Source organism: Pezoporus wallicus, unplaced genomic scaffold, assembly GCF_028554395.1.
Source record: "Pezoporus wallicus isolate ANWC-B61680 ecotype Strahan unplaced genomic scaffold, APGP_CSIRO_Pwel_v1 contig_3181, whole genome shotgun sequence".
NCBI classification, from domain to species: domain Eukaryota; kingdom Metazoa; phylum Chordata; class Aves; order Psittaciformes; family Psittacidae; genus Pezoporus; species Pezoporus wallicus.
In genome coordinates, this window is record NW_026641700.1 from 5672928 (window position 1) to 5699055 (window position 26128).

Sequence of the window (26128 nt, forward strand, 5' to 3'; positions counted from 1 at the left end):
TTTGTCACATATTTTAGTCACAAAACCTAGTTGAAAACAATTGTCCATTCACTTAACATATTAATAAGTAATACAGGGAATTCTGAGCCCTCTTGAATTAGATATATTACATCTTGTTATAAAATTTAATGCCAGGCTTAATAAGTCAAAGTATGCTCTAGAATAAAAATACATTTATATGCTACTATATTGCAACTAGGATACTAAGCAAAATTAAATAAAATCAAAACAAAGCAAACCAACAGAAAACAAACAAAGCCACCAAAACTCCCACTATTTAGCTGGAACTGTTTAATATACTCCTGTGAAGACAATTATATTTAATTTCTTAAAAAGAAATTCCAAAATTTATTCCTTCAAAGTGAGCATGTTTTTCAGAGTTTATTTCTAAACTCAATTTAATTTGTTTTGACAACAGTGGTCCTATTACAGGAACTGTTTTGGTACTTACCTGCAAAATCAGTGTCTTCTAGGACTTTTTTTTTTTTAATGTGTCTAGGTGTGTCTAGGTTCTTAGGTTTTCTGGTGGAAACTGTAAGAACCGAGTGAAATATCAGCTTTTCAGAAAGGGAAGATCCTGTTTCCAATTCAACACCATTAGCTTTGCATATTTGTTTTTCATAGGAAAAGTTATTTTTTAAATAGTCATATCCCATCGCTATGTGAATAGAATTTAACTCACAAAAGCTGAAAAATTCTGCATAAACATCTTTTGAAGAGAGGAGTATTTTAGAAAAATATTTCTTAATTTACAAGTATATTTTCAAACAATTAAAAGAGAGGTAATAAAAGATAAATGGCTGATCAGTTGCTGGAATTTGATTTGTTAAAAGTCATCTTAGAACCGTAGCCTTGAACATTTGTAGTGTGTGTATAACCAGCTGTAGTGTGCTATTGAACCCTGGACTATTTTTTTTTTTGTCTTATAATGAATTAACCACTTTCTAGAAAACACATCTAACAATATCAAGTTACTTTTATATCTATTTTATATAGAGTTTTATATTTGTGAATATAAAGAAGTTAAGTCACAGGAGTTGGAATTTAAAATAATGCTGAGAAATAGCCAAGATTTGCATGTTGAGGTGAATTTCAGGTTGAAGATGGAAGAAGTCTTCATAATGCTCAAGCTATTAGATTGTTTTTCTACTGTTACTGTCATCTTAGAAATAAATAATTTGAACCACATGGACTTATCTTAAATGCTGTTTCTATCTCTCCTGTTTTGTGACTATTTGAAATAGTTACCTGACTGAAAAAAATACTAGTTTCAGTCCCTTGACTTCTTCCCATATGGAAATTTCCTGAAGAAATCAAATGCCCTAGGTCACTTGAATCCCTTTAGGTTAAATTAAAAAATAAAAATTATAGATTCTTTTAGCATTTTTTCATCAAGCATCTTTGTTCTTCATCCAAAAGTCAATTCCAGAAGTCTGGTACTGAGACTGCTACTCCAGCTTCCTTGTTGCTGCTGGTGCCTGGGCCTTATCCCAGCGCTACTTGATTGGAGAGTATCATTCTCAGGACAAATGTCTGCTTTGTGTTTGAGTACCTCCCACTATGTAAGTTAATTTTTCCTTTTTTAAGCAAACTGAGTTTGCTTCATTTACCTTAATGTCATAGTTGCACATTTAGTGTATGTTAAAAGGTTTGTGATGTCTTTCCTGTAGTTGTCCAAAAATTATTTTAAATAACCATTCTGTAAAAGAAAATCTTATTTTACAAACGTAGGTGCTTTCCTTTCTATGTTAAATTTTAAAAGACAAGTTAAAATGTTGACTGTAGTATTTGGTTTTAAAAGTGACGGATAGCTGTACTGAAGTCTGCTTTCCACAGAACTGGTAAAACATACACAGTGTCAGTGGGAGCTTTCCTTTGCTTCCTGCCATAATATACCCTAAGTCCTGACCTGGAGGGGCAATTCATGATCTAATTCAAACCTCTTCTTACTTTAACAACATGGCAGTGTTTAGTAATGATGCATGTTTGCTGTTAAAGACTTGCCAGTTTTGCCTTAAATAGCTAGATTATATTACCTCCATTTGCCATATTCCCTCTGTTTAGTTTGGAATTACCTGAATTGTGTAAAGGAATTTGAAGGTTGAAATTCTAGCAGTATTGATTTAAAGTACTAGTACTGGTCTAGAGAAGAACACTACTTCAAGTGATTAAAGGTCAGGAAACTTGGTTTAATAGCAACAATTTTTTGTTTTTACTGACTTCCATCAGTGACTTTATTTTTACTTTATACTGCTCTGGAGAATTTAAAGCCCTTTCTGAAGTGTTTTTTAGGATATATATGTGCTTGTGGTTTTGTATGTATAGTTTCTGTACCTTTTAAGTGTAGTTAGTGTTTTCCAGTATTGCAGTAAAGTACAGAGTACTATGCAGTACATTAAAGAAATAGAGCCTATGCATCAGAACAATTTTCATGCCTCACTCAATTCTTAATGTAAATTAGTAGGAACATTGGTTATCCATTTGAGAAATTGAGTTGGAATAAAAATAAAAATGCACTTATGGTATGTGGTGCTTTGTGTATCATCTTGGGAGTGTTTTGCTGTTTATCTGTCACTTGCATTAGAAAAAGCAGTCACTGGCTGCAGGTGACATTAAAAATTAAAGGTTAACCTCAATTTCTTTACTGACCAGACATGGGGCAGAAAGTTCTTCTGGATGTGTGCCTGAATTTTGGAACTGTCAAAAAGAGTTGAGAAGTAGAGACTTATGCTTTTGGTGGCTTAGTCTTTTTGTGAGTACATGTGTGGTTATACAATTCCACCATTTTCTACTGATTCACATGATTTTGGGAATATCTTTTTATTTCATTACTTAGAAAAAGTAATTAAAATTTAAAGTATTACTAGAAAATACCTGTGTTTCAAAAATTAGTGTAAATAGTTGTTGAAAATTGCTGTAGCAGCTTTTGAATATTCTGCTTAGCTCAGTGTACATTTATTATAAGACAAGATTTATATACTTGTAGTCTGGGAGATCTTTCTCCAGGCATTAAGGCTTTGGGCAAAGTTAGCCTCTACCTCATGGTGAGTTCAGTTTGAACCAAATTCGGTAGTATAATGCTTCCCTCCTCTTGCAGTCCAAGTGTTGTAGGCAGCAATCAGACCAGTGAAGAAGACTGGCTTCAGGCAGCACGAGTTTCCGTATAACCTGCCAGATATGTTTTATTTTTAAAGCAGGTATTGCACTTTTTCAGTGGTAGACCAGGCTGCAGACAAGTCTTGATACTTGATAAGCAAACTTGAATCTTTGGCTGCTGCTCTTACCTTCCATTTCATCTCTTGATTTTACTTACCCATGAAATAGCATAGTATGCATATAATCAATAGACCTGCTGCTTCTTATTGGCCATTGAGTGAAAATGGGCAGGTAAGAAAGAAAAATGAAATTGCTTGTTCTGGCTTCATGATTAGAATAAACTGCCAAAAATACAGTTTTCTTTTCCCATCCCCTATCCGGTGAGCAGTGAATCTCTACTCTCCTTGTCCATTTTGATTTTTACAGCTCCTAGGAAAACAAGAAAATAGAAATTTCATTAACGAAAGCATTCTAATTGGCATTTTTGAGTTATACATTTAAGATACATATATAACTATTTTAAAATTATATGTCCCTGTGCTTACTTCATATTAAGCTTGACACAGTTGCTTGTTTCAGGACTGTTATACTGTAGATTTTTCAGATTTTGAATTAAATCATGTTAAGAATTCTTTGGTGGGAAAGTGTTGATCCTAATTTCGAGTGGTTTACTTATTATTGCTAATTTGTTAAACCTACATTTAAGACCAGCCATTTCTCTGAAGACGAAGTATTTGTAACTGCCACTTACTTATTTTCCTGTATTTCCTTGTGCTTGAAATTATTCCAATCTTCTCCAATATTGGTTTTACTTAACACTTCCCTTTTTTGTGTTGACATAATAATGAAACTGGTCAAACAAGTTTTACTACTAAAATTATATATAAGGGACCTGAAGTACTATGTATCTTTGAACATAGTTCCTTTTACTTAAAGAGTAATTAAATTCCATATAATATTGATAAATGTTGGCCGGCAGCCTGGCTTTGAAGCTTTCATTTTATAATCTGGGTTATGAAACATCAGGAAATATGAACAGTATTTTTAAAGAAACAATCTCAGATAATTAAATAGTGCCAAAGTGGTTAAATTTGAAATCCAGTACTTTCTAAGAAGAAATCTTTATGTGATTTTTATGTATTTTCTTATAGCCTGTAGGATAGACAGCATTTTAAAATTTGTAAGTTACTTCCTTAAATTCAACTAAACTTCTTTATCAGTCTAAAAAGCATTGGTGACTTCCAATCATGTTACAGATCACATCTTCGTGGAGCATCTAATGGATAATTTATCTATTTGTTGCAGTTTTATGCAGCTTATAGAGATCATCACAAATCTGTATGAGCAGGAGATTTTAAGTATTTCCAAAAAACCCCACCAACATGCATTCATTGCAGTGTTTCTGTTGTTGCTATTTCTACGGTATGGGTGGTCCATGCACCAATGTTTAATTTATTTCTTTATTGCAGAGATTGACTTTAGAGAGAGAAATCCATAAACTGAGAAATTCTTTCTGAGATGTAGAAAACTGGCAGGACATGCAGCCTCAAAGGATGGAAAAACAGATCCAGGATTGAGAGTTGTTTTTCGAAGCACTGAAATCAAGTTATATCTTTTCCCCAGAAGGATACATAGCATCACCTCAGGACTAGTCATTCCTATAGCTTTATTTTCAGTAGCTGATTGTCCTGGTGAGGAGTAGCAGAACTGTGTGTTATTAGCCCATTCTCTCCAGACATCCTTTCTTCTCTCTTGCTACTGTATCAGGATTTACCCACTTTATGTAGCTGGTCCTCACTTGGCAAAATTGGTACTGCCTCACATGCTTGTTAATTCAAGTTGCCTCAGGCAGTGACTTTTGGGTGCTGAATCTTCTTTGCCCTTGCGCCCTGGCAGGCTGCCCCATTTGCCTCCCGGGTCTCATTTTGGGCAGTGTGGCTCTAAACCCTGAGCTGGCCTTGGTCAGAACCCAGTCAGATCTGGCAGAGCTTTCTTCATCATGCTTGGTGCCTGCTTTATAGTTTGTTTTCATTTTAACCAGGAAACCAGCCTTCCTAGTTAGAAATCCCGGTATTAAGGAAGACCTTACTGCTGTTTTTCAATACTTACAAGGGATTTATGTGAAAGGTAGAGAGAATTTTCAAGTTTTTTCCTCTTAAGTTATACAGATTTGAATGTCTGAACATAAACTAAATGATACTGACAGGTACCAGCGTGGATGCCAACCATGTGCATAGTCCAGTCCTTGGGACTGTATCTCAGATGCAAGTAGCAGCATTTCTTGGTTGTTGTTGTGACTGGCCAGCATTTGTAGTTAGATAGAAAGCAGATGAATAAAGCCAAATTAAAGCGACAGTGATGACCAACTGCCTACTAATTTAAGACCGTCTGCAGATTGCTGAGTGCTATTCATTAAATGAACACATATATTAAATATATACATTTGTGCATTTCTTTAAGGTAATAGGAACCATGATAGTCACAAATCATTCTTTATTATCAGTGCTCTATTGTATATGAATAAATTAATGCAGAACTTTATATAAAACTCAAAACTTTCTGAGCAACTTCATATGGTTTTATTCAAGGTTGCATTGAGTGATATACAGTACATGACTTCATATTAAACACTTTCTTTGAGAACATAATGTTTCTACAGATTTACACTTTCTAAGGAAGGATTAAAATATTGCCACCAACTTTTGCAGTAGTTTTCTCAATGTTATGTGTCTGATCTTCTAAGATCTTTTGTAATAAGCATTCATTTAATAAGCATTGATGCTGGTACAAATGATAAAACTAGATTTAGAAGAAATGCATGAATGTCATTTTACTGTTGTTGTTCTGGAGCCTGTGTGTCTTGCAATATCGAGATCTTATAAAAGCACAGTCAGAAGGTTACTTGTGTCTTGAAAGTTGCCTTATTTCTTGTGTTTTGCAAAGGAGTTATAGATCAGCTGCAAGAATTTATGATAAAAATGCTCAAACTTTATCTTGGCGTGTGTCGTGGTTTAAACCCAGTCAGCCATAAATTATGCAGTCGCTCTCTCACTCCCCCCTTTTATCTTCCCCCCTCTCCCAGAGGGATGGGAAGGAGAATCAAAAGAATGCAACTCCCACGGGTTGAGATAAGAACAGTTAAGTAACTAAGGTATAACAAAAATCACTACTGCTACCACCAATAATAATAATGATAAAGGAAATAACAAGGGAAGAGAATACAACACCTCACGACCTGCCGACCAGTAACTCCCCCCACCCCGCCTAACCGAGCACCAACCATTACCTAGTCCAGCCCCACAGTGAACTAGCCCTTTCTGGTAACTCTCAGTTATATCCTGGGCATGACGTGCTGTGGTATGGAATAATTCTTTGATCAGTTTGGGTCAGATGTCCTGTCTCTGCTTCCTCCCGGCTTTCCTTCCTCCCTGGCAGAGCATGAGGCTCAGAAAGTCCTTGGTCAGACTAAACATCAGTGTTATCAGCTCTGTTCCCAGGCCGAAAGCCAAAAACACAGCGCTGCACCAGCTACTAAGAAGGATAAAAAATGACTATAGGACAGTGTGTTAATGTAGATTATTTTAGAATCCCAGAAATATGTCCTATAGTGGGATCCAAGCTGGAGCCAAGAAAAAACTGTCATTCTCATGCAGCTGTATTGGTGGAAGGGAGGACAGAAGAAGAAAATGCTCCTCTTTTTAGGTGAATGTATTTTTTTCTGTAAAATGTAACAACAAAAAGTAGATCAAGACACTCTTGCTTGGAGACACTCATCCCAACTGACAGGAAAGTGATTTCATTGAATTTAAAATCCAGAGGCAACAGTATTTCTTTCCTGAGTAAATGGTAGGGAGACCTTAATTACACATGGCTCTTCAAAGCACAGATTGTATTTAGTTTTCTTTTGGGTCATTTAGACTCAGACTTTGGAAAGTATTTTACTTAAAGCAAATGCAGGAGTAATTTTCTGAGTTCTCATACTGAGTTTTCCTCGTACAAATAAGTATGAATATAAATACTTGAACAGGAAATTAGTGGAGTGGTTTTATTAAAGGAAATGTCATACAGTATCTTCAGTTGGATTTTGGATTCAAAACTTTAAAAAGCAAAAATATTCTTGAAAGTCATTTACTTCATAAAAAGTAAGTTTTGAGAAAAGCAAAAGAAATGGCTAAATGTTTAAGTTCTGAATCTGTATCTACATATGTCTTATTAAAATACAGTGCTCCAGTTGAGGATATTTCATAGTGTGAAACTTTGCTCCAGACGAATAGTGACCAGCTAGATGAATAGAGACCAAATAACTAAATATAATAATCTATATTCATTTCACCTATTTGATGAATGAAGCATAACTGCTGAATGAATTTGTGGTTATTTTTTATGCATGGAAACTATAGTTGTGAAGGCCGCATGTATTCAGAGAATTTTGGAGGGAAGCAATTGTGGCTTTGTTTTCTTTAACATTTAACTTTTAGCAAGGATATGCAATAGACTAGCATAAATGTAAAAACATTCTTATACGAAATCTTTTTCTCATTCTAAAAGATAATGCAGTATAATACATCATGAAAAGGATGAACTATTTCATACAAAAAAGAAAGTGCTAATATTCAGCAGGTCTGAATACAGGGATCTGCCTTGCATTCCTAGATTCTTAAAAAAAAAAAAAATTGCCTCATGTAGTTTTTGTAACTTTTGTGACACTACTCTTGTGATGTAATGGCTTTCTTGAAAATTTAAATGCAGGAACCTGAAACACAGAAGAATTCATGTGTGAGATTCTTTGAAGAACTGTGGTAAAAGCTGCATATAAGACTTAGGCGGTATTCAAATAGTTTTCAGCATCTTATTTCTTGACACTATTTTAATTTTTGTAATTAATGTCGAGTTTAAAGTTTCAGTAATCCCTGCAGCAAATATTAGGGAGTAGTATTAGATTGACTTCACTGTTTCCTTTATGAACAAACTTTGTGAGTTTGGGAAGGTCTTCTCGACATCCCTAAAGGTTTGGCTGTTAAAATTTCCACAAAATAAACCCCCCTTTTCACAGTATTTGTAGGGTGCTGAGAGGAAGGGATTCCTGTTTGGTAGCCGTAATTTGGACCGGTGCAGTGGTGATGCCTCTACTGACTTCCCTTTTGCCAGGCATTCAGCAGAAACTTAGGAAATTTAGTACTGTATGCAGAAAATAAATAGGTTTTGCTGGTTTTAGCTTGGATAAAGTTAATTTTCTTCATAGTAGCTAGCATGAGGCTTGTTTGGATTTTTACTGAAAGCGGTGTTGATAACACAGGGATGTTTTAGTTACTGCTGAGCAGCTCTTACACAGTGTCAAGGTCTTTTCTGCTTCTCACCACACCGCAGCAGCAAGTAGGCTAGGGGGTGCACAAGGAGTTGAGAGGCGACACAGCCAGGACACCTGATCCCAACGGGCCAAAGAGATATCTCAGATCATATGGTGTCATGCTTAGTATATAACGCTGGGGGAAGAAGAAGGAAGGCAGGGACATGTTTGAAGTAATACTGTTTGTCTTCCCAAGTAACCATTACAAATGATGGAGCCCTGCTCTCCTGGTGGCTGAACACCCATCTGCCTGTGGGAAGTGGTGAATTAATTCTTTGTTTTGCTTTGCTTAGCATTTGCAGCTTTTTCTTTACCTGTTAAACTGTCCTTATCTCAGCCCACGAGTTTTCTCACTTCTACCTTTCCAATTCTTTCCTGCATCCCACCAGGGGTGTCAGTGAGTGGCTGTGTGCGGTTTAGTTGCCGGCTTGGTTTAAACCACAACACTGGCTCAGTTAATTGCGGAAAAGAAAGCGATGCTTAATGGAAGAGGCAGTTTCATGAATGGGTCATCATCTGAGTCCTTACATTCTCCACTTGCCAAACTGGAGCATAAACTTGGAGTCCTTTTAGATTCATCTCTATTAATAGCACAAAGGTAAGAGTGACCAGAAAAGTCACTGTTCTTTTAAAGAGTTGTCATTTGCATACACAGTCCTTGCATTTCAAGTTGAATCTTCTAGTGATTGCATGTAGAATAACTTGAAAAATGGCATACATAAGCAGCAATTTCATTATATGCAGGGCTGACTTGACTTGTCTTCCATTCCCAATTTTGCATCCTTAAGATGAGTAACATTTCTGCGCTCAGATTGTGGTTCTCAGGTTCAAGGAATCACCTCTTTAAAATCAACATATATGCATCTGGTACTAGGGTAGTTTGAGGGCTGTTTCATTAGTCTAGTTGCATTAACAAGCTGAAAATGTCATACTAAGCTCTTATCAAAACACAAAACCAGGTTCCTCATTTCAAAACAAGTTAGAATATTTTGACCAATTTGATTTGTCACTATTTAATTCTGGAAGCATAGGGGGGGGGGGTTGAGTCAGAGTTACATGTCAAAAGACTGAAGGAAATACTTAGCTGACCATCACAGAAAAATTCCAACAAGTCATACATAGAAATGCACAGGTTTTGTCTGTAAGTGTGCATGTGTTCAGACGTATGAGAGGTGACCTTTCCTTTTAACTGAAAAGTTGATTTGGCACTCTGAGGATGTTTAAAAATAATTCTATACATTTGATGGAGCAATAGCTTAGTTAATGAAAATTGATATTTTAAAGTTTTTCATTCTTGTGTAACATCCGTAAACATATTCCTAAGTTCTACATGCAGTTCTTTAATTAACATAGTGTTTCTAGGGTGTTTCATCAATTAATAGGAAAAATATTATTTATACTGATGGGGGAAAGATTTCATTTTCATCAGCAATGCATTTGTTTGATTTTGGTGGGTTTAAAATGTAAGCCATCAATTTGAAATCTGATTTTCAGTGCCTTCTTACAAATATCTGTAAATTGTACTCCACATAAGCAGTGAGGTGTAGTCCAGCACCTTGTCTGTACAGCCGTAAGACTAATTCAGAAGCAGAGCATTTTTTCCTTTTACAGAAGATTTGTACCTCTCTGATCACAGCACTTAGGTTCTTTATTTTTCATTGGTGTTTTCTCTCCATGTAATGTATGTAGGAAGTTAATGATGAAAGAGTACTAAAGTATTCATTGAAACTGAGAATTACAGTATTTGCAAATGTAAAATCATAATTTACATAAATGTTATAGTCAAGAACATTATGAATGTAAATATGCCTTCATCTATTCTCAGTCTTATAATGCCATTCGTTGTCCAGTGGGAAATGAAGAGTGATGTTGAGACTGCCGTTTAACCTATTATAGCAGCCTAAAAAAAATTAAATAGCCTTGATGTAAATATGAGGTGGGAAAAGAGTATTCATCTCTATTAAGTGACATAAAAAACCCATGGTAAGAATAACAGGCGAGTGGGTGGGCATTAAGCAGTGAAATCCCTAAATTCGGACTCTAATTATAAGCACAAGGACAATTGCCTCCCACGTACTTAAGCTGTTATGGGTTTTTCAGTCAGAAAATATGCTTCATGGTTCTTCAGGCACCAAATATGGATTTTCTTTTGCATTCTTTTTCATCTGATACATGACTCCTCCGCTGCTACTAAATGAGGACCTAATACTAAAAAGCTGAGTTTGTTGTGTTTTCCTTAGTGTCATTAGATCTTTAGACCTTTAATGTTTCTAGAACTCAGAACTATGCTGAGGACGTCCTATCCATTTTATGGTACCATAAGCAGGTTGCACCATAATATTCAGATTATTTGGGGCACTTACTTTAGCTTTGCTTTTCGTTTAATTGTTCCAGGTTCACATTAATGTTACATAGACATGTGGATGATTAGTGGTTGATTAAGCTATTGTACCATTTAGGTCACTTTTTCTTTGTTTCTTGATGATGTATTCTTGTAAAGAAAGATAATATACTGCACCATTTCCTAAAATTATTTTTATGTTACAGTAGATAAAGTATTTTTTTCATATTGAGTAATAGGAGAAAAGTTTGACCCATGGAATCATAAATGAGAACAGGGTTGGTCCATAAAACTGTCTTCTAAAGTTAATTGTGTCTTTTAAAGTTAATTGCAGTTTCTTTAATATTAAACTGCTTTTAGTGCAGGAGGGATCATTTTAATTATTTAGCTGTTCCATCTTTGACATGATACAAGGTAAAGATTTAGTTCCTTTTTTTTTTTTTTTAATCAAAATCATTACTTCACCTGCATTATGTCCCTAGTCATCACTTCACCTGCATTATGTCCTTAGCTAACCTGGTGTAATAATTAAGATGATGTATTTCTAGACAAAATTTGTCTGATTTTTATTTTCCAATAATTGTGTCTTACTATCCTTTTCTATGCTTTATTAGGAGTTATTGACTGTTGCATCTTTTCCATGTGTAGTAAGCTGTAGATCTCAATCAAGTTACCTCTAATCTTTCTACAAATAAACTAAATGTAGTGATCTTGTATATCTCTCACACATGTAATATCAAGAAGGTTTTCCTGTTTGTAATTCTTTTAACTCCTTTCTGGGTCCTTTTAATTTCAGCTTTCTTTTAGATTAATAATACCAGGCCTGGTTGTGGCATTCCAGTGATGCCATATGTGCAGATAATTTCAGGTACTTAATAGTACCATATATTTCCCTGTAATGCACCCTGGGATTGTTTTGAGCTTCTTAGCTACAGCAACATAGTAAGAGCAAAAAAAGCAGTGGGTTATTTACTATGACTTGTAGGTTCTTTAGGGATTCACTGCTTTCTAGGATGTAATCCTCCATTTTACATGGCCTGTCTTGTATATGCTTAATGTTCGTAAGGTAAATAAATGAAAAGAGATTTACTTAATTTATGTAGCTTATTGGAAGGATTTTTACTTATTTCGGTCATCACAGAGCTTCAGCTTTCCCCATAACAGTGAATCATCAGTCACCAGGTTTTATGTGTGTTTTCTGTGATTGATATTTTGAAAGAGACAATAAAAGGGAACTTCACAAAGCATTAGAGCACTAATACAGCCCAAAGAAGGCTTATAATGTGTTTAGCTTTTGCTGATGCCTAATGATATAGCAAAAAAGCACTCTTCTACAAGGCTGCTTTTGAGATCCAAAGGAACCAGAGGAATTGTAAAGAATAATAGATAGCATATCTTGGATTATTTTCTTTTAAATTTTAGGAGTAAAAGCGTAAAAATCCTGTCTTAATCTTTCTCTTTCTTTTAGGTATGCTGCTTATTTAGCATTTAGTAACTTGTAATTTAAGATCACAGTTATTAGGTGTATTTCTGCATTTTATATATCGCTCCCAGATGCTACAGTATTAGTTTTTATCACTGCATATTTTATGAAATGTCAGCCTTCTGTTGGCTGTTCATGCAGTATTGTTAGTGATCAAAGCCACAACATAAAGGAGAGGAATCTAAACAGTTGGCTTATCTTTGTCCTTCATTGTGACACAATACCACAAAATTACTTTACTATATAAAAGGCAAGCAAAGCTTCATGTAGCACACTCTGAAAAGGTGAACTTTTTGTTGTGCTCAACAAAATAGATAAACTTATCAGTGATTATTTGTGTAAGGAAAGTAAAGTTAGCAATGATATCTTTTCAGTTTGGAGAAAGTTTTCCTCCTTTGCTGCCTTTTTAAAGCACAGTATTCTCTCTTACATTAAAATGTTATTATAAATCTATCCATTAAAACTTTTTGAGATGGAAGAAAAGTTGTGTCCTTTAATCTGTATGGTGTATTGTGGAGCTTCTCTGGGATACAATTAATCAAGGCAGGCTATGTAATTTGAAGAGTGATAATTGGGAAGGTAATAGTCTTTACATTATGAAAACTGCTGGTGATTCTCAAGTATATTTGTCTTTCGGGTTTTTTTTTTTCATGTGAGATTATTTTGAGTTTGTCTAAATTTCTGGTTAAAAGTACTAGAATACCAGTCAGCCTTAATTTTTCTTCTCGCCTAAGTGAGTTGTGTATCAGAACTGAAGTAATGAAGTGAGAAAAACTCTACAAGCTCTGGAGATATTCTAGGAATGAAAATCTTGAATGATTTTGATCAGCTGTTGTGTATGCCCTGCACAGCAGTTGGTTCAATCAATTTTATGTTTTGGGATGGTTTTATTAAAACGAGCTGCTGCTTTCAGTAAATCATTGTAAAGATGCTAGCTTTGTATATGCTTTTTGGAGACCTGCAGCTTACCAGTGCAGTCTCTCAATATAAACATACTTAGGTTGGCTCACCAAGAGGCTGGGCTGAATTAGTGACCCCCTTACAATGTGAGGTATTTATCAGGATCGGACAAAACATAAAAAACGAAATATGGTTTCATAATATGATAGTGGTGGAGAAAGTAAAGGAGCAGAAGTATTTATATTGTGTTGTGGAGGTCAAAGTCAGGCATAATAATAAACAAAGCTCTGGACAGTATCTCTTGAAAAAGACAATGATGCATACAATTTGATAGAATGTGTTTGTGTTTGTCTTTCCAAATGTTGGTATTGTCATGCTTTTCAGTAACTTGTATGCGTTTATTCTCTCTGAGTGCAGCCATATTTTGATAGATGCTTGGAGATTTTGAACAAACTAACAGTGCTATTTTTCTGCATGGCTTCTAATCAAGACAGCCAAATTAATCCATTTTTTACTTGGCATTATGATTGAGATGGCCATATTCTTCAAGTTTTACTTCAAATCTGGAAGGGATCATTCCCATGTGCATACAAATGCTTTATTCTTTCTTGATGTGCTTTGGAAACAAAACTTCTGTCAAGTGAGTTAAGGTTGAAGATATTTAGCATATCAGAAACATTAATTATTATTTTCAATTAATTTTGAAAAGTAAAAGTTGGGAAAATAAAGAATTCTGGCAGTAATAAGTAGTTAATCCATCACCTACCTGACAACAGTATACTCAAAATAGATCATCCTTCCTGTATAAATACCGCATCACACAGAGTCTGCGTAACTTTCTTCTCCTTAGCCTTGCTATCAGCATCAAGTTCATGATCCTTCTCCAACAGAAAGAGCTAAACATTCAAAACTACAGGCATAGGACCAGATAAGGCCTTTTGTAATCTGTTTCTGATTTATTAAAGAAGTAGGTCTCCTATTGTGTGTTTTTCCACTAGTTACCTGAGAATGTGGATTTTACATGTCTTACATCCAGTGGGATTCTGGCTTACTGAGGAAGACAGAAAAATCTCCAACCTGACCTGACTCTGATGAAAGATTTGGACTTGCTGCAAAGACTGTGTTGCTTACATCAATCTTAGTGTTCACAGCAGAAGAGCTGTGCTCCTAGGAAAGGAAGAGGTACAGTTATCTAAGCAGTCCTTTATTTAGGTACCTGAGAATCAGGAGGCCAAATATGTTGACACTTTTCCTTCCAAGTCCATGAGAAATTTAGGTTAACATGGAAAAAAGGCAAAAAGAAATGAAGGCAGTCTTTAAATTGAGTTATTTTTCCTATACTGATTTTAGTACCTTTCTCAGAGATTTCAAAAGTCTTTAGTGGGAGGGTAAACATTTTATTCAAGGCTCCTTTTTATTTGTACATCTAAGACTGCTTCAAATACCTGATAAGATAAACAAATGCTAATGACATTTTAAGAGCTAAAAACATATAAGGCTTATCAAGGCAAGTTCTTGTATCTTTACATTGATGAATCTCTTTGATTCCTTGACCAAGCAGTCATGCATTCATTATTAAATGCACAGCTTTCACATATCCATGTACAAACCTAATATAAACCAATTGCATAGTGACCAAAAGTCTACTCAAATCTTGGTGAAGCATAATACATAATTTGAAAGATGCATTACTTGTTTCTGTAGTTGGTGCTCTGTGGTGCACAGTTTCAAGATTAGCATGAAGAGGTAGTAAAAAGATGGAATGATAGCTCTTTATTAATAATATATTACTATTATTAATATAAATTTATTATTAATATATATTAAATATATTAAAATTATTATTAAATATATTAAAACTAATATAAAATTATTATCTTGATATAATTAAGGTAGTTTGATGCCATTTAACCTGATAGTCTTGAATCTTGATGCGCCCTCACACAATAGATACACTTTAGAAACTTAATTTCACTTTATAGGCGTTTTGTCTGTGCATATGCTCAAAATAATTTGTAGATTGGTCCTACAGTTTGTAAGCATGTTACCTTATTTCCATAGAAAAAAACCCTTTAGGATAGCTTTGACCGATTGTCCCACATGGTTGCAAAGGCATTCTTTACTAGGTAAATGAATACATGGTTTGTTGAGCTTGCAGACAATGCTAGCACCAGCAAAACCAAAGGGGTTTTAACCCTTTGCTAGTGTGCGGTTATCCTCAAATCTCTAACTTGAGGGTTATAAATGTAACTGACAGAGAAAATTGAGTCAAATTCATAGTCACAAGTATCTTAATGAGATATAAATTGTTAGTTTAAACTTGATTCTCTGTTGATGGAAATTGTGTTTCTGAAAGGTATCTGTATTAGTTTACACAAGAGTTATCACAGTGCTTTTGCCTGCAGGATGTAGTAGTCAGGTTGCTGTTCTGTGCTGCAGAAAATTCAACAAAGGTGAAAAGTGCTTATAAACAAAATTATGTACAAGAGATGTTATACTGCAGCCACATATTTAAGGGCTTCATGTTGACCTCATCCTCTTCTATTAACAACATGCTAAACTATTTTGGAACGCTTGCATTTCCATTTTTCTGTGGGTGTTCATCTCTGGGCTGTGGAATTGGCAAAGAGAAAAGTCAGCGAGGTTTCTAAGAAGCTGTCTTCAACATACCTTTTTATTTAACATGCAGATTAGTATTAATGATGATTATGACGGAAACTGTGAGTGTTGGCAAGAGTTAAGGCACTTTAATGGTAACAGTAGAATAACTTAGATCTTGTCAAAGCTAATGAAGTTTTAGTTCAGAATTTATTCATAAAATATAAAGTACGAGTGCCAAAGACACTTTTTCTTTTTCTTTTTTGAATGCAGAATCTCAAGTACAGCTTTAATGGCAGGTATTAGAAATTCCTCTAACTCAGTATTAAGCCATGTCAGATAGTGCTATCTTCTCCTCCTAGTTTTTCCCTGAAAAAAAATGCGCTCAAGGGGAAGCAATTTTGCATAGCAGAAGTTTCTTTCCCTCTATTCTGTATCGACTAAGGGAAAACTACAGTGCTCCAAACTTTGTTGCAGTAGTTTCATTGATAGTGACCATTCATTGATAGTGACCATAATGATGTCTCCTTAATGTGTAAGGACTTAAGATGTAAAAAAAGTGGCAGGGATGCAGTGATTCTTCTGTGGCATCTAAGATCTTTACTGAAAACCTTTTCCTGTACCTCACAGGTCAAAAACAGACCAGTGGAATTCGCAGTGATGCCACAAGTTGCTAGTTCATAAAGCCTTGCAAATTAGTGTCCAGATCAGGTGAGGAAAGGGGGTGGTATCATCTGAGGAAGAGGAGCTTGCTGGTCAAGTTTTTCACAGAAGTAAAAAGGTGCAGAGCTGGAAGGGGAGGGCAAGGCCCTTGGGCTTGGTGAAGAAGGCATCCACAGGCTCCTTCATCATGATTACTAAAATGGCAGTCTGGTCATCCAGAAGAGGAGTTTGCAGCAAGGGGGTACTTTGCAACTGGGGCAAGATTGTGAGGATTAATGTTTGGATGTGATGCATTAATAAATCACAGTTTCCATTTCTTACACATCTGCATTTGTAAGGGTTCCAGCTGGTATCATTCTTTGTGTTAAAAACATGCAAAGGTAAAGATGGATGCTTAAAGTTCAAAAGATCTGCAGATTGCTTCAGTTTGGAGGATTTTAACAATGCTGAAGAAATAGGAATGTTACAGAGATTCAGGCTATGTTAAATGTTCATTTTGCTCATAGAATGTGTATGCTGCTGAGCAATTCCAAGTATGTACTGGCAAAGACACAGGTTTTAGTTTCATTGAAGTCCATCCCAACTGTAAGAGCTGTAGTCATGAGATTGCAGTATTTATATGTTCATCAGGTGCATTTTGTTTTAGTTGTGATACTAAAATGTTGCAAATACTATTCACGTATGAATGGAGAGTTCATATTCCTAACTTTTTTTATACTTGGAGGATTTGTTTTTCATCTGAAGTTTGAATATTTTTTAAGAGTCTTCAAAAGAAATGTAACATGTCCAACTTCTGATTTGGGGACCATAATGGCAGATTTCATAGCAATTGAGAAGGTTACTATTTTAAAATACGTATGTGTCTGAGGTTGCAAAGGGTCTAAAGAGAAGCTTCCTGCTTTTAATTCATGTGCCATTTATGCTTCCTGCATTTAATTCATGTGCCATTTATGTCAGTTAAAGAATAGGTTGCTTAAAGGTGGGAGATGCACCACATTTCAGGGCTCTTTGTTGCATCATCTGCCAGTCAGTGGTGACCTATGACTGTACAGAGAACGAAGTTGCCTTTCTAACTTTGCATCTCATGAAACCTGTAGCGAGAAGGTTCCGAGAGAGGACAGTTAACAGTGATAGGCATTGACCATGTCTTCTGCTTACTGGTGAGCTGTCAAATGCGAAATGTGTCTCCCTTCATAATGGCTAAATTGGAATGAGCTCAGAAATATCTGAACTTTAGGTATGAGAGACTTCCAGACCCAGAAGGACACAAATGGGTGTGTTTGGGCTTGGACACCGAGAACATGCTGGCTGGAACAATGAGTAGGCTTCTGCCATAAATAGCAAAACAGAAAAGATCTGACGAGTACAAGACCTCTAAGAGTCTCCTGCTTCCCTCTCCACCTCTTCATCTGTTTTGAATTGCATTCTGGATTTTAAATTCACACAAATGTAGATGATATACAGCAAAATCAGTGTTTATGTAGAATATATACAGAAAAGGATGGCATATGCTTTTATTGCTCTTAACTTTAGATTTGTAGCAACAAGATGGTAGGAGAAAGATATGGTAAAACATATTCACAGTTCTAAGGTCTAGTAAGGAAGAATTAGATTGTATAAACATACACTGTTTTCCCCCTAGATCTGTGACTGTAAAGGGATAAATTCTTTCCACTCCCCTGACTTTATTTTCTCTTCGGTGTTTTAGATTTTTAACTTAACAATTTGATATTGGATGAAGAACTCTGCTTTTATATGCAAAGTGAAGAGATGATGAAAGTAGAGATGCTGAAAGCTTAGAGGCTAAAGTCTTGAGTTAATATCTTGGGCAAGGATGGGGGTGTCATTCCCATTCCTCTTGTGATTCGTGAACAGAAGACACTATTTCTCTGCAAAGTCCCTTAATTTTTACATTATAACCCTCTCTTCTCTTGGATAGCCTGACATACTTTGTTTACTATTCGCCCGCTATTCCTCCAACTAAATTTAATGCATCATCTCCGCTGAGCACAGGAACACATGACTTAGGAAAGGGACAAAATCAGCAGAAAAATAGGTGGTCTGAGCATTTATGTGTTAAATATGCATGTTAATTAGAAAAAATTAGAAAAAATATGAAAACAGATGTTACATAAATTATTTCAGTCTCATGATAGTAGTAACTTATACACTGACAATAACTTTTGTACGTGCTTATGTATGGGTATGTCTGTTTCTGTATTTTGGAACATTTATGCAACTCCTACACGGATGGCACTAGAAGAATAACTTCTAGCTTAGGTAGGCCCTCTGAGCTCCACATGTATGTGTGGACCTTTCTTTCCTGTATTATACTATGCATTGAGCTGCTGAAGAAAGGTTTCTGAAAAAGGCACTGCCAGCAGAATAGGTTGAAACTTAAGACTCTGGCATTAAATTAATGAAAAACATTTTTTCTGCATGCTGATACTGTACTAGTCAGCTGAAATTTTAAAATGTACTTGCAGTCATGTCCTTTATTCTCTGACATATACTATTCTTTACTGTAGTTTCTATTCTCTGACATATCCTGTTCTTTACTGTGGTCTCTTAGTTCTCTCAGCTCTTCTACACTAGAAGAAAAGCTTCCTGGGGCTTGCTAGTGAAAGGTAGTCCAGCAAAGACAACTAAAATATTGAGAAATATATTATCTGAAGAGAGAATTTTGCAAGCGGATATTCATGCTAGAATTCATCTGCTCTTAATGCAGTCGTTTTTTCATCTTATAAAGAAGACACTTCTGACAACCAATTTTCTGATATAAATTCTGATATAATTTGAATAATTACATAATTTCTGTCCACGTTAAAAAAACAGACATATGTGCAGTTCGTATTCTAATTATCACCACCAGAGACTGAAAAGTTAACTTCTTAAAAAATGAAGGCAGTACAACACGCGGTAAAGGGAAATGTTGAAAAATAAAGACCTGAAGCCTTCTGTAAATTTGCAGATAATTATTTCTGTATAACATTCTATTTTTCTAGCTTGATAGCTTTCATATTCTTTGAAACTTTGTACATTTCTGGTTTTGTGGGTTGGTTCTGTGGGGGGTTTTTTAATTTTTGAAAAATCCAGCATATACGGTAGGAAGGTAAAGGGCTGCAAGGAGACAATGAATTGTGGAAGAAGAGGGATAACAATATTTCTAGCAGATTGTTAGTATTGAAGAGTTTTTAAAATAGTGTTCAGGGTATGCAATTGCTATTCTAGCAGATGCATTATGCTAGTAAATGTAGGAGAATGTGGTACTATATGAAAATGAATTACAGAAAACTATTAAGAAATCTTATTTATGTCTTGAAGAGGAAATATATTACCATAAATCCTACTTTATACCAATAAATTCTGTTGCCTACACAGAATTCTTTAAACAGGGGGAAAAAAAAGTCAGTGATGTGTTAATCCTTCACTGCACATGTATTCATTCACATCGAAAGAGTCAGATCGCATGGGGAGAAAAGGAAATTGTATAAAAGAAGCAAAATTGTTCCAGCTGTGTATCTTGAATTTTCAGGAAAAAACTACTTCAGAAATGTCAATATTCAGTATCAAACCCATAGTAGTGATGACTTCTAAGCTGGTTTGAGCTACTGTTTTTCTCTGAGATATTGTTGCCTTTTCTTTGCTAGCTTTGTATATTTTTGAGAGCAGGCTATCTTTAATTTCCCTATCGTCTCCTTGAGAAGTAATTTCCATATTGCAGCACACACAGGAGATTCTGTTCCCCTGGAAGGTATGTCTTTTAATTTCTAGTGGAATAAGAACAACCTTGACCTCTGAGCCCAAACCTCTTAGAACGCCCTGGTCGTTTTAGGGAAGTAACTGTGCTGTGCACTAGCACAGGTTCTGGCTTTGGTCAAGTTTTTCTCCACAGACAGCTGAAATTGGTGTAAATCTTCATCATATTTTACTGCTGTTACTGTTGCTGACTTTAATAAAATAATAATGGTAAAATTGTAATTCCAGTTCAGGACATTATCTACCATTAATTTTGTGGTGGTGGGAGGCAGCAGTACATCTGTATTAAGCCAGCCTTTTGTTTTAAGGGTGCATCTGTGCAATTGAAGTGTATTTCACAAGAATTTTGAGCCCCTACACTTTTGCTTCAGTAAGAGATGTGACTGCTGAAATTTGCTTTGCCCATAGGTCATAGTGAAATTCCTTTCCTTCCAGAAAACAGTGGTTTCTTCAGGTAGCATTCCCTGTTATTCCTTGATCTGGTGACCTTCTTCCCAAAATCAAGGACAATTCTGGATGAAATTTGGAGAGAGCAGCTGCTTTGCTTTTAAAAACCACAACCTTACACAATCAGAACTAGACTTTTCCAAGGATCTCTACTACCATTTAGGCATCAATAAATAATTGAAAAGAATTACAAAAGTGCTTGAATGAAATTATGGCATGTCACTTTGTTTATAAGTTCAATACCTTGTATTAACTCCATGGGCCCTAGCAGTGCCATTGATTTCAGTGTGTCTTTGTTACTGTCCAGGTACAGTTAGAATTGGGCATTCAAGTTCTGACATGGCCATTTAGTTCTCTGGATCTGTGGTGAAACATGGATAATTACTGATGCAATAATTCACAGTCAACTTCAGCATTCCCTTTCTGTTTAGAAATTTGGGATCAAAGAACTCTTCTAAGATAAAGGCTGAAGACAAGAATGAAATGTGAGACCTGTAGATGGAAATGGTAAAGCTTTCTGAGCCAAAAGATGTGAGAAATAATTCTCTAAAGATACTTTGGCTTTCAGACATTTCTATAACCATGTTTTTATTGTAAGTTATGGTATGAACAAAACATGGAAGTTTGTATTCTGTGAAAGCTTTATTCAATTTATGGCTCTTTGACTAGCTGAAAACCCAGAAGATGTTGCAGTCCTTCTCACTTTTTTTTCTTTCAGTATTTCCCACCAAAAAATTACATAAAGATCCATGCATCCTGCTATCCAGACTGGTCTTGTGCAAGTATATTTCAGAGTTTTCTCATTATTAAATGAAATCATGACAATTAGCATTTTAGACACATGAGAAGAGCTAAATGTTGTATCTCTGATTAAAAAAAAACACTAGTTTGTACACACGCATATATACAAATGCTACATTTTTACAAAGGCAATTTATAGTAGTAAGATGATGTTTGTAATACAGTAAACATTTGTATTTCGTGCAGTTCTTTTCTACAGATTTCATCCTATCCTCATTAATAAATCTCAAAGTGCTTTCCACCCCAGCAATATTTGTTAGTATGAGTGGTTTTAATAATATATCCCTATTTATTCATATTTATTAATATGACTCACATTTTCATATGGGGCAGTTCTGTCTCATTCACTTTGCTGTGAAGGGTATGATTTTTGTAGGTATGTGCTTCCATCTGTCAATGCTAGATGATGCCGAATTGAAGGAATGTTCCTTGTGTTTGAAACAGAAGGCAGTGAGGCTCTTGGCTATAACTTAGTTTTTGTTGTGAATTTGTTTCATGATTTCTGATTGGCTTTTGAGAGATCTCTGTCTGGTGTACCAAAAAAAAAAAATAAAAATCTTGTCATAGAAAACTCTGCTTTGGTTGACAATATGTGTGGGAGAGCAGAGGTATCATTCAGCAGCTTTAGGGTTTAGTACCCACTGCGTTCAATAGAGGTAAATGCTACTTTGGATTCCTGGTGAAAAAGGTGGTACTGTAGTCTGTGCTGCTGAAAATATACTCTGAAGCATTCAGTACCAGTTGACACCTGCAAAGACTAAGGGTGATGCCTGAGGGGTGATGTGATGCAGTGGTGGTCCCTGTGAAAGCTGATGAGTGCTATGCAACCTCACATAAGAGGTCTCAGTGTGAGACTGAATCCCAGAGATACATGGGGATGGACAGAGATGCTGCTTAAAGAGCTAATATATCAGCTTCTGTTTTTGCATTGTATCATAAAAGAAGCTTTTTTCTGCTAAACATTCTCTTTTGTTTGTGTGCACGTCTGTTTGCAAGTTAAACATGGTAGGTAGGGAGAGGAGACGCAAGTAAGTGATATAGGAAGCGATGAAACTTGTTGTTTGAAACAGATTCCTATAGAATCTGAGTCCAGGAGTCATCCAGAGAGAGGAATATAGAGGAACATTGTCGTTACTGTGGAAAGTTCCTTCATGTTGAAGGAAAAGGGTTGTAAGGAATGGTTCGTCCTAAGACTTTTAGAGCTCCTGAGACAGCCCGTATGCATAAAGAGCTGAGAAACAAGAGACTGGGACATTAACTGAATTATGGGGAATAAACACAGAAAAGCCCAGGGTGGTGATATTGCCTTGACAGTAGTTAGTGCTATTGCTAGGGAGACATTGTAGAGCATTGTTTCAGCAGGTGTAGCGTAAGCGTTGAAGGCTCTGTGCCCGGGTACAATTGCTTTTGGAAGTTTATCTGGAATAAGAAGTAGTGGAGCTTGTCTGTATTCCTCAGAACAGTTTCTCTTAGTCAAATGAAAATTGTAGGATAAAAAAAAAGTGTGTTGTTACTGGAATTTCAGTGTCTCACCGGAGCAACGTTGCCAAGAGCCCTATTAAAACAGGGATTAAAGTGGCCATATAGTATAGTAGCAGCTGATGATGAGCATCTTTCAACATCAGCACATACATTATTTTTCTTGATTACTGTGAAAATATTTGGAGCAAATTTTCAAGTGATCTGTGTTTCCAAAACCAGATTTGTAATATCACATATTCCCTGGTTCTCTGAACCTTTACTATTTTGATGACTAGTCCAACAGGAAGGAAAGTTATTACACTAGTTAGATAGCAAGAAAAAAAAATGGTTTAAGGTAGTAAAAAATGTTCCTATTGCTATGAATAATATACAGCAAGAGTTAACATAGGCAGATGTATCAGGCACTGCATTTCAAAGATTTTCCTTAATATGTAATTTGATTTGCCATACATGCTTACAATTTGCAACAAAAAATGTCAGAAATACACTGTGCCTCTAAAAAAAAATGGTCTGTGCATTAACTGTAACAGTGTAAGATCTGCTGGTTCATTGCATGTTAGCCAATTGCAAAGCAAAACTTTATTCCATATTCTTGTATTGCTCTGGTAGCATCAGGATCCATAACTCTTGAGTATCTGCATTTTTAGGTATTTCTTCCCCCTCACTCATACTGCATAGTTAATATGGAGGATAACAAAACCAGAGTGTTCACATTCCAGTGCATGGTGAAACATGTTCAAAGCAGACCTAAAACTAATAATGCTTGAATTACAAACATCGCATTAATTGTAATGTACCACTCCTCATAAGTAGGTACTGGAAGTTACATATCTGGAGAGGGTGAAAGAATAGTTTTCGATACCAGCTAGGTAAACAAGATACAAATCTGTAGTTGAAACCACTTTTATGAGTAGTTAACCTCAGTATATGTGAATTTGTAAAGACTTCTGTTTTATGACCAAATTAGCAGTGAATTATTTTCTTGTTGTAGGCAAGGGATGCATTGTGCATGCAGTCTTGTCTTTCAAACAGTGTGCCTCACCTCAGAAAGCAGATAATGCTGGATAACAGTAGAAGAATATTTGTTAGATGTTTCTTGGAACAGGCAAAAGTATATATTGGTCTGCTTAAATCTGAAAAACCTGGTAAACGTAGTCTGGTTAGTATTTGTGGTTGGAAATCTTGAAGTGCTTTACAAACAGAAGTGTGTATTAGTCTTACTGTGGGATTTGATTGAGGATGCTGGTCCTCTCTAGGAACTGATCTGAAAAAGGAGCTGAAATGCCGGTTAAGTGTTTCCTTTAGTGCCTGAAGCCTGAACTCTCAAAACTAAATCTGATGAGTGTAAAAACTTAGCATTCAGTTGTTTATTAGAGAGATAGAAGCTTGTGAACACCTTCAATAGCCTTTGACTGAATCAGGGTCTTCCAGTTTGTGAAACTAAGAGAAATGCCAGCAAATTCAAAATGATAGCTGCAAGGGACAGGGTAATCTAGCTGAGCATTTATTTTTCATGTAGTTAGCCAGCAGTTTAGGTAGTACAAAGTGTGTGCTTACAGTGTCTGCATGAAAGTTCATTTCCTTGGTTGTTGTTGAACTTAACTTCACTTGGAGAACAATTGTCCCTTCCTGGTGAACTCTGGCTCACTGTCACATTTATGGTAATAACTATGTTGAGAAATTAATTCCTTACATAATGTGGATTTTCTGCAGCAAATGGCTCTTACAGGACAATATTAAAATCCCAGCACCCCAATTTCCATGGCTAAGCTCACTGCTTTGGTGATGTATGGTAACATTAAGCAATGTCCGCATAACAGGATTTCCTGGACATTGCAGGGACCCCCTGCAGGATGCTGCAGGATAATGGGGCTCAAGTTACAGAGTTTTTCAGTATCGACTTCTTTGTTCTCACATTTTGCCTATGGCCAAGCAGGAGACATTATCAGCATTAATGTTCTGGGGGGAAAAAAAAACACCAAAAGTGATGGAATGGGAGCAACTAGGGATGCAGGAGACTGTGTAGCACTGCAGGGACCCGGCTGGATGCCACGGCCACCAGTCAGCAAATTACTTTTGCCTGCTTCCCCCAGCTTACAGGGACTTGGGAACTCCAACATGGTATCCTCTTTCCCATGACATTCTGTGTGTTACTGACACAGCATGTTTGAAGGGTGAAACATTAATTTCTTTCTTCATTTTACAATCATTTAAATGTAAATTAATTTAATTTTTTTTTTTTTTTGGGGGGTGGGGAATATCTTTAGAAAGTGTTTGGCATTAATTATCCATGTGTCCCTTTAAAGGCATAGAAAAATGTACAAAAATTTTTAAACTGGATTTTCTAAGAAAAGGCTGTCGCTCCTCTGATGCTGTTGTTTACAGCCAGAGACAGTGCAGCAGCATTATTTCCCTGATGAAATTTGCTTTTTTACAAATACGTTCTTTAAATGGAGGAAGTTTTTAAAAGGTATTTTTTGTATTTCTCATATGATCATGTGATGTGTTTATATAATGAGCTATTTCTTGAAGTTATTTTTATTAAATATTGATCATAAAATTGTTAGACAAATGTAAAGTGCTGTTATCAGTACATTTCTGTATCAGAAAGTAAAGATGCTAAAACAAATTCTCATACATATAAATAAACTGTTTCTATACATGGTATTTGTTGCAAACAAATGGAAATGGGTGCAATTTTAACTGAGGAGTTCGGGTTTTTTTTTGTTATTTACTGAGCATTAATAGCAGTGGAAACATTTCTGTTTATAGATGCTGCTTCGCTTACACTGGGGTAATGCAAGTTGCTTTATTATAGATATTTTACTTCTGATAATGGGGAATGTGTTCTCATATACAAATACATATATCTGATTCAATAATCCAGTTCGGATTGTTAGGTGCAGATTAAAAAGAATTTTGCACTGGTAGGGGGTTCTAAAGCCTTGACATTGTTTTAATCTGATAACGAATGGCTTTAAGTTCATGTTCTTTCAGTTGCTGGCAACAAATCTAAACCTGTGTTTTTTGAATGTATGAGGATAAGTCCTGCTTTGGCAATCTTGTAGATCCTCAAGAGAATAGTTAAACAGTGATTAATCATTGTTTCTTCACTGAGTGTGCAGAAAAGAATGGAAAAGCTGCATTTCACACTTCTGAAGCAATTAATCCCCATGATCTTAGCCAGGTTTGTCTTGTAGATAAGTTGGGA

The 26128-nt window shown here is 35.7% G+C and overlaps 1 protein-coding gene across 5 annotated transcripts in view; it reads left to right on the plus strand.

Moving 5' to 3' along the window:
* Nucleotides 1–1386: 1386 nt before the first annotated feature.
* TBC1D5 (TBC1 domain family member 5) overlaps nt 1387–26128 on the plus strand; it is a 251111-nt gene continuing 226369 nt past the window's right edge. For 3 of the 5 annotated variants that reach the window (XM_057424936.1, XM_057424937.1, XM_057424938.1), the window contains exon 1: nt 1388–1562. The gene's annotated coding sequence lies outside the window, so the exon portion shown is untranslated. Of the gene's footprint in view, nt 1563–26128 lie in introns of all 5 variants that reach the window. The other 2 variants (XM_057424934.1, XM_057424935.1) reach the window with 1 other exon arrangement.